Source organism: Oncorhynchus mykiss, chromosome 19 (genome assembly GCF_057628025.1).
Source record: "Oncorhynchus mykiss isolate SJ-2025 chromosome 19, ASM5762802v1, whole genome shotgun sequence".
Lineage (NCBI taxonomy): Eukaryota > Metazoa > Chordata > Actinopteri > Salmoniformes > Salmonidae > Oncorhynchus > Oncorhynchus mykiss.
Window position 1 is genome coordinate 15848147 of NC_143040.1, and position 9354 is coordinate 15857500.

General features: G+C 43.5%; 1 long non-coding RNA gene across 1 annotated transcript; it reads right to left on the reverse strand.

The window, feature by feature from the left end:
- Window positions 1-3766: 3766 nt before the first annotated feature.
- LOC149975102 (uncharacterized) lies at window positions 3767-4447 on the reverse strand. Its single transcript, XR_016488795.1, has 2 exons — window positions 4203-4447; window positions 3767-4065 (listed from the first exon to the last, which is right to left on the reverse strand). It is a non-coding gene; the product is annotated as an uncharacterized LOC149975102 (long non-coding RNA).
- Between the last annotated feature and the right edge of the window lie 4907 nt (window positions 4448-9354).

Sequence of the window (9354 nt, forward strand, 5' to 3'; positions counted from 1 at the left end):
AGAGATGACATGTAGAGGCAGGCTACAGGTCTGTCTTTGAGAGATGACATGGAGAGGCAGGCTACAGGTCTGTCTTTGAGAGATGACATGTAGAGGCAGGCTACAGGTCTGTCTTTGAGAGATGACATGGAGAGGCAGGCTACAGGTCTGTATTTGAGAGATGACATGGAGAGGCAGGCTACAGGTCTGTCTTTAAAAGATGACATGTAGAGGCAGGCTACAGGTCTGTCTTTGAGAGATGACATGGAGAGGCAGGCTACAGGTCTGTCTTTGAGAGATGACATGTAGAGGCAGGCTACAGGTCTGTCTTTGAGAGATGACATGTAGAGGCAGGCTACAGGTCTATCTTTGAGAGATGACATGTAGAGGCAGGCTACAGGTCTGTCTTTGAGAGATGACATGTAGAGGCAGGCTACAGGTCTGTCTTTGAGAGATGACATGGAGAGGCAGGCTACAGGTCTGTCTTTGAGAGATGACATGTAGAGGCAAGTTTGTAAATTGTCATAAAAAAAGCCCTCCAGATGACGTCGGAATGTTTCAGTTGCCATGCCGTTGCTATGATGTTATTTTCAAAAGCTGTCCGTCAAAAGTCACGAGCCTGACTGATGATGTCACAGTGGAAAAGAGAAGGAAAGGAAACCCAAACACACAAACACTCACAAGGCGCAACGCTCTGAATGATGGACTTTCCTTTTGACTCAAGGCATTTTGTAGTGACAGAAGGGCAACACTGTAGCGTGTTGTGCAACAGACACAGGGTGTTGCAAATGACACTGTAGCCTAACAGAAATGGCAAATTTGTATCTGCACTCAACACAACCTCACATCCTACACGTTATCAACATCGCTCTGACGTTTAGAAAAATGTCACATCATAAATACTGATAGTACACGGCAGCCCCAGGCCTTGCCCCTTGAAGGGCAGAGCTGATGGATGGAGCCCCAGAGAGGCACTCCCACACTGGGCCCCCTGACCCCCCTCGGCCCCCTATAGCCCTGAAAGCCATGTGGAGGCCCAGGGAGCTTATCTGGTGCTCTGCCCCCAGGGTTGTCCATCATCATGGGCCCACTACAGCAGGCGACGGCAGAGAGGACGCTCCTCTTCCTCCACTCTTTCCTCCAACTTTCCTTCTCCAAGTCTGAACGTTCCATTGCCAGCCTCCCAGTCAGGCTTCTCAGTTAACCAGTTTGTTGTATTGAGTTACTCAACAATACTACACAGTCCCATACAGCCATATGACTGTGCTGCCTAGCCCTAACAACTTTGTCACGCTACGAACAAAAACTTCAGAAAGACTTGTCCATTGTGGTGCTTTCACTTGGAATGGTAGGAATGGCACCAGTACTGCCCTACCCACCAGAAGTCATACCATCCACCCCCTGGCTATCAACCCTGTCTGTCTGCTCTAATGTACAGTCACCTCTACCTCCCAGTCACGCCACTCAGAAGGAAACAGGGCAGGGCGAGCCAAAGGAGGAATCCCCTAGACTAGCAGAGCCCTACCTACTAGATAGACAGACACTGGCAGAGACAGGCAGAGACATCCTGCTGTTGTCATTGGGCAAGACAGATCTGAGTCACTGAACATGTTTGGTCACCACGACGACGCTGGCTGAAGAGTGGCTAGCACCTCTGATCATCATCATTAACCGGAATGTAAAAACATAGAGACACGCATCAGTGTGTACTGTTTGTACATACCCTGAGTCAACAAAACATTAGGAACACCTTATGTGGCACACACACACACACACACACACACACACACACACACACACACACACACACAATCCATGTCTCGATTGGCCTTGTGGTTAGAGCGTTGGGCCAGTGACCGGAAGGTTGTTGAATGAAATCCCTGAGCTGACAAGGTAAAAATCTGTTGTTCTGCCACTGAGCATGGCAGTTAAGACATGGATGTCGATTATGGCACCCCCCCCCCCGATTTTTTACAATCGCTTGGACCCATTTCTCAATACTTAGGTCACTTTTTCAAAACTCTTCACACAGTTCTCCTAACTAACTTTCAGCTTGGCACAGCAGTTCATTCCACGTTCAAAATGCCCCAAAACTACCAAAACACTACATACATGTCTCAAATCAACTCCTTCTTCCAGAACACTGGCAAAGGTTGTCACCCAACAAGCACACGTTGTCACTCATAAAACAACACTAACAACAGGTAGCATTACACAATGTTTTCTGTACAAAACAAGAATGACACCACTCTACTGTTTAGAATAACCTGCAGTTTATGTTACAGGAATGAATCAGACATGATGCAATATGCTTCAATGTGTTTTATGTCATTTAATGGCATTGAGGGATTCCAAAATACAATAATTTGTATATACACCATCTACCGATACAGATACAGTAGTCAACCCTGTCTTCTGCATTTAGCCACAGGATCTCATCCACATCACATCTTATGTCATCGTGGGCAATACACCTAGGAACTAATCTTTTGGCATGTCTGGTCCATCCCTGGCAATCTTCTGCAGATATGTCCAGGCATCCACCATTCATTGGGTCCAGGAGGGACGTTTGATAATGTGGATGGTGGTCATAAACCTTCCACCTCCATGAGGAACATAATTCCCCTATGGGGTTGAGGAATGGAGAGTAAGGTGGGAGGAACATAATTCCTCTATGGGGTTGAGGAATGGAGAGTAAGGTGAGAGGAACATAATTCCTCTATGGGGTTGAGGAATGGAGAGTAAGGTGAGAGGAACATAATTCCTCTATGGGGTTGAGGAATAGAGAGTAAGGTGAGAGGAACATAATTCCTCTATGGGGTTGAGGAATGGAGAGTAAGGTGGGAGGAACATAATTCCTCTATGGGGTTGAGGAATGGAGAGTAAGGTGAGAGGAACATAATTCCTCTATGGGGTTGAGGAATGGAGAGTAAGGTGAGAGGAACATAATTCCTCTATGGGGTTGAGGAATAGAGAGTAAGGTGAGAGGAACATAATTCCTCTATGGGGTTGAGGAATGGAGAGTAAGGTGAGAGGAACATAATTCCTCTATGGGGTTGAGGAATGGAGAGTAAGGTGAGAGGAACATAATTCCTCTATGGGGTTGAGGAATGGAGACTAAGGTGGGAGGAACATAATTCCTCTATGGGGTTGAGGAATGGAGAGTAAGGTGAGAGGAACATAATTCCTCTATGGGGTTGAGGAATGGAGAGTAAGGTGAGAGGAACATAATTCCTCTATGGGGTTGAGGAATGGAGAGTAAGGTGAGAGGAACATAATTCCTCTATGGGGTTGAGGAATGGAGACTAAGGTGGGAGGAACATAATTCCTCTATGGGGTTGAGGAATGGAGAGTAAGGTGAGAGGAACATAATTCCTCTATGGGGTTGAGGAATGGAGAGTAAGGTGAGAGGAACATAATTCCTCTATGGGGTTGAGGAATGGAGAGTAAGGTGAGAGGAACATAATTCCTCTATGGGGTTGAGGAATGGAGAGTGTGGGAGGAACATAATTCCTCTATGGGGTTGAGGAATGGAGAGTAAGGTGAGAGGAACATAATTCCTCTATGGGGTTGAGGAATGGAGAGTAAGGTGAGAGGAACATAATTCCTCTATGGGGATGAGGAATGGAGAGTGTGGGAGGAACATAATTCCTCTATGGGGGTGAGGAATAGAGAGTAAGGTGAGAGGAAAAGTGACATCATCCTGGGAGGGGCTGTAAACCACTCTGTGACTGTATGGGAGTGGTGAAGTGCCACATTGTCCCATGCAATTACAAACGTTGGCCGAGTTTGCCTCACTGCAACCCTGCCCTCACCTGGCACAACCCTCCCATAGAGGTCATGCAGGAATGAAATGAGACGCTCGGTGTTGTGTGGCCCAATTAGCGGCTTGTGTGACAGGAATCCATCAGAGGATATTGCTGGACACATTGTGATGTTGTCACCCCTCTGGCCCAGGACATCCACTGTGGCTCTTTTTCTAATCACATTCCTTCCTCACCGCCGTGTTTTGGCCAAGTTGAAACCAGACTCATCCTCAAAGATGAATATATGGGGTGTTTGCATGGCTTCAATCTCCATGACTCTCTAAAATAAATCCAAAAGGAAACATAAGAGTTAGGCTATGACGGTAGTTTACATTATACCTTAAAACATGCCATTGTGTGCCTCTGCCCTGTTCGGTTTTGTACAAAAACCAGTTGTGTATTTTATAGTCATCTTACCTGGACTTATTGGTTCCTGAGTTGCTTGACTCGTTCAGAGTTCCTCTCAAAGGGGACAGTGTACAACTGCTTCATCCTGACTTGATGTAAGCATATTTGTTATGCTTACATTGTCTGCCAACACTCGTCCCGAATCTCTGTGAGTTTTATGCCGTTGTTTCTGATGACCATATCAATGACTGCAGTTTCCTGCACAGCAGTGAAAAAACCTACCTCTCCCGCCTGTGGGAGGTAACCGTTGGGTCCTAAGCAGAAATACAAAAACAATTACACACAGGAAGGTTTGGAGGCTTTGCTCAATTTACTTCTGTAATGTACAGTTCAGTCAGATGCCCTTGCAGAATGCACATCTTAGCTATCGTTTTGCGGGACATTTCTCACAATAGATGCCACTGTTGAGTGTTGCAGATTTGGCTGCACTCATACCAGCCTCTCTCATTGATAGACCATGATTTATTACATGATCAATTATAGTAGCCCTAATCTCAACTGAGACTACAGCTCTTGATCTTCCTCTCAGTCTTCTTCCACCATGTGTGCGTGCGTACTCCTCTCCCTCTCCCTCTCCCAGCCACTCTTCTTCCTCTGTCACTTCTCTATCTCTGGCTGGGTCCATGTTTACATTACAGTACAGCATTATTCCTAAAATGTCCCCTTTTGTATAGATGGTAATGTAATTGAAAGACTAAGACCTGTGTAGGTGTTCAGCTACAATGGGAATCAGCTGTGGTTGGTCTAATTGTTTTGATAGTATTTCATTCTTTAGATGTGGAATATATTTCAATATGGTATTACTGTAGAAATGTAGCAAATTGTTGTCTTCTTCAATGTTGTGTTATTTTAGGTTTTGAATTTAAGTTTAACAGTTTTGAAAAGAGTATGTAAACATGTGCAAATTGGCCTGTAGGTACATAGAGTTTTTGGTGGTGGTTGTGTCTGAGTGAGAATGTCACGGTCGTTGTATGGAGGAGACCAAGGCACAGTGTGGTATGCGTACATTCTCTTTTATTAGTCAAATTGAACACTGAACAATCTAACAAAAAAACAAACCATGACGCTATATAAACAAGTGCTGACAGGCAACTACACATAGACAAGAACCCACAAATTCAAAAGGGAAAATGGTAACCTAAATAGGATCCCCAATCAGAGACAACGATAAACAGATGCCTCTGATTGGGAACCAATTCAGGCCACCATAGACATACAATTACCTAGACTTACAAAAAAAAACCTGGATCTACAAAAACCCTAGACAAGACAAACAAAAGCATACCTACCCTCGTCACACCCTGACCTAACCAAAATAATAACGAAAACAGAGATAACTAAGGTCAGGGCGTGACAGAGAAAAGAGTTCATGAAAATTTAAAGATGTAGTCATTGAATGCATTTTGTGCCAAAGCAATGAAAAAATGATCCATAGTTTAGCCCACATAGACTGTTGTTGTGCTCACTGTGTGAAGAGTTTTGAAAAGGTGACCTAAGTATTGGGTCTAATGGGTCCTAGCGATTATTAAAAACTGTTAATGCGGAAGACACATTTCAGTGGAATACATTGTTGGACAACTGACTAGGTATTTTCCTTTCAATTGTCTCATGGCTTAAAAAAATCCTTGTTTAACCTGTTTCCACCCTTTCATCTAAGTGGATTTAACAAGTCACATCAATAAAGGATCCCAGCTTTCACCTGGACTCACCAGTTCAGTCCGTGTAACAGGAAATAACAGTCGTTGTTCATGTTTTATACACTCAGCGAATAGAAACTAAGGAATGCAGAAGAACAAGTCGTTCCAAATTCAAATGTACTTCCTGATTAGGGAAACAGCCAGGCCGATAATATGGATGTTCTTGTCATTGCCATCCTTTTAATACAATCAGTATAAAAGCCGAACAACACACACAAAGTGGAAAAATAAGTTTGAATTGTGCCGTGAGTCAGAAATTGAGTAAGTGAGTTGATTGTCAAATAATTCCTATTATGTTCAGTGTTTTGTCTTCCTTTAAATGAGCCACTAGAATGATTGGTCCATATAAGAAAGAAATGGAGTCATATAAAGAAAGATTTACAACTGGATGACTCATCTCTCTCGATTATGTTACCTGGTCATGTGATGTAGCCAGGAGTGGAGCCTGCTGATCACTGTCTGTCTCCAGAGAGGTGTGTTAGTGTGTGTGTCTCCAGACAGGAGAGCAGAAACTGCTATGTTTATTATAAGTGAGTCATTCTCTATGGGGAGAACAGTGTGTGACCACGTCTTCCTTATGAACACTATGTGCTGAGTTAGTTGGTGGGACTTGTGATCTCTCTACCTCACTGAGTTAGTATTGGTGGGATCTCTCTACCTCACTGAGTTAGTATTAGTGGGATCTCTCTACCTCACTGAGTCAGTATTAGTGGGATCTCTCTACCCTCACTGAGTTAGTATTAGTGGGATCTCTCTACCTCGCTGAGTTAGTATTAGTGGGATCTCTCTACCTCGCTGAGTTAGTATAAGTGGGATCTCTCTACCTCGCTGAGATAGTATTAGTGGGATCTCTCTACCTCGCTGAGTTAGTATTAGTGGGATCGCTCTACCTCACTGAGTTAGTATTAGTGGGATCTCTCTACCTTGTTGAGTTAGTATTAGTGGGATCTCTCTGCCTCGTTGAGTTAGTATTAGTGGGATCTCTCTACCTTGTTGAGTTAGTGTTAGTGGGATCTCTCTGCCTCGTTGAGTTAGTATTAGTGGGATCTCTCTACCTCGTTGAGTTAGTATTAGTGGGATCTCTCTGCCTCGTTGAGTTAGTATTAGTGGGATCTCTCTACCTTGTTGAGTTAGTGTTAGTGGGATCTCTCTGCCTCGTTGAGTTAGTATTAGTGGGATCTCTCTACCTCACTGAGTTAGTATTAGTGGGATCTCTCTAACCTCACTGAGTTAGTATTAGTGGAATCTCTACCTCACTGAGTTAGTATTAGTGGGATCTCTCTAACCTCACTGAGTTAGTATTAGTGGAATCTCTCTACCTCACTGAGTTAGTATTAGTGGGATCTCTCTAACCTCACTGAGTTAGTATTAGTGGAATCTCTCTACCTCACTGAGTTAGTATTAGTGGGATCTCTCTACCTCACTGCGTTAGTATTAGTGGGATCTCTCTACCTCACTGAGTTAGTATTAGTGGGATCTCTCTACCTCACTGAGTTAGTATTAGTGGGATCTCTCTACCTCACTGAGTAAGTATTAGTGGGATCTCTCTACCTCACTGAGTTAGTATTAGTGGGATCTCTCTACCTCGCTGAGTTAGTATTAGTGGGATCTCTCTGCTGAGTTAGTATTAGTGGGATCTCTCTACCTCGTTGAGTTAGTATTAGTGGGATCTCTCTACCTCGTTGAGTTAGTATTAGTGGGATCTCTCTACCTCGCTGAGTTAATATTAGTGGGATCTCTCTACCCGTTGAGTTAGTATTAGTGGGATCTCTCTACCTCACTGAGTTAGTATTAGTGGGATCTCTCTACCTCACTGAGTTAGTATTAGTGGGATCTCTCTACCTCGTTGAGTTAGTATTAGTGGGATCTCTCTAACCTCACTGAGTTAGTATTAGTGGGATCTCTCTACCTCGTTGAGTTAGTATTAGTGGGATCTCTCTAACCTCACTTAGTTAGTATTAGTGGGATCTCTCTACCTGACTGAGTTAATATTAGTGGGATCTCTCTACCTCACTGAGTTAGTATTAGTGGGATCTCTCTAACCTCACTGAGTTAGTATTAGTGGGATCTCTCTGCCTCACTGAGTTAGTATTAGTGGGATCTCTCTACCTCACTGAGTTAGTATTAGTGGGATCTCTCTACCTCACTGAGTTAATATTAGTGGGATCTCTCAACCTCACTTAGTTAGTATTAGTGGGATCTCTCTACCTCGTTCAGTTAGTATTAGTGGGATGTCTCTACCTCGTTGAGTTAGTATTAGTGGGATCTCTCTACCTCGTTGAGTTAGTATTAGTGGGATCTCTCTACCTCGCTGAGTTAATATTTGTGGGATCTCTCTACCCCGTTGAGTTAGTATTAGTGGGATCTCTCTACCTCGTTGAGTTAGTATTAGCGGGATCTCTCTACCTCGTTGAGTTAGTATTAGTGGGATCTCTCTAACCTCACTGAGTTAGTATTAGTGGGATCTCTCAACCTCCTCACTGAGTTAGTATTAGTGTGATCTCTCTACCTCACTGAGTTAGTATTAGTGGGATCTCTCTACCTCACTGAGTTAGTATTAGTGGGATCTCTCTACCTCACTGAGATAATATTAGTGGGATTTCTCTACCTCGCTGAGTTAGTATTAGTGGGATCTCTCTACCTCGCTGAGTTAGTATTAGTGGGATCTCTCTACCTCGCTGAGTTAGTATTAGTGGGATCTCTCTACCTCGTTGAGTTAGTATTAGTGGAATCTCTCTACCTCGTTGAGTCAGTATTAGTGGGATCTCTCTACCTCGTTGAGTTAGTATTAGTGGGATTTCTCTACCTCGCTGAGTTAGTATTAGTGGGATCTCTCTACCTCGCTGAGTTAGTATTAGTGGGATCTCTCTACCTCGTTGAGTTAGTATTAGTGGGATCTCTCTACCTCGCTGAGTTAGTATTAGTGGGATCTCTCTACCTCGTTGAGTTAGTATTAGTGGGATCTCTCTACCTCGTTGAGTTAGTATTGGTGGGATCTCTCTACCTCGTTGAGTTAGTATTAGTGGGATCTCTCTACCTCACTGAGTTAGTATTAGTGGGATCTCTCTAACCTCACTGAGTTAGTATTAGTGGGATCTCTCTACCCTCACTGAGTTAGTATTAGTGGGATCTCTCTAACCTCACTGAGTTAGTATTTGTGGGATCTCTCTACCTTGTTGAGTTAGTATTAGTGGGATCTCTCTAACCTCACTGAGTTAGTATAAGTGGGATCTCTCTACCCTCACTGAGTTAGTATTAGTGGCAGTTTGAAACTCCTTTCTCTAGTTTAAAGACCCAATCTGAGATGTTTGATCATTCATTTATTTATGTACTGTATATCCATCGATTTTTGGAGAATATCAGTTAATATCAGTTATGACAAACATAGACAAAGGATGTGTATTTGTTACAAAGGGGAAGGAAACTAACCTTACCCATCTCCTGTCTTCCCTAATGCAATATTT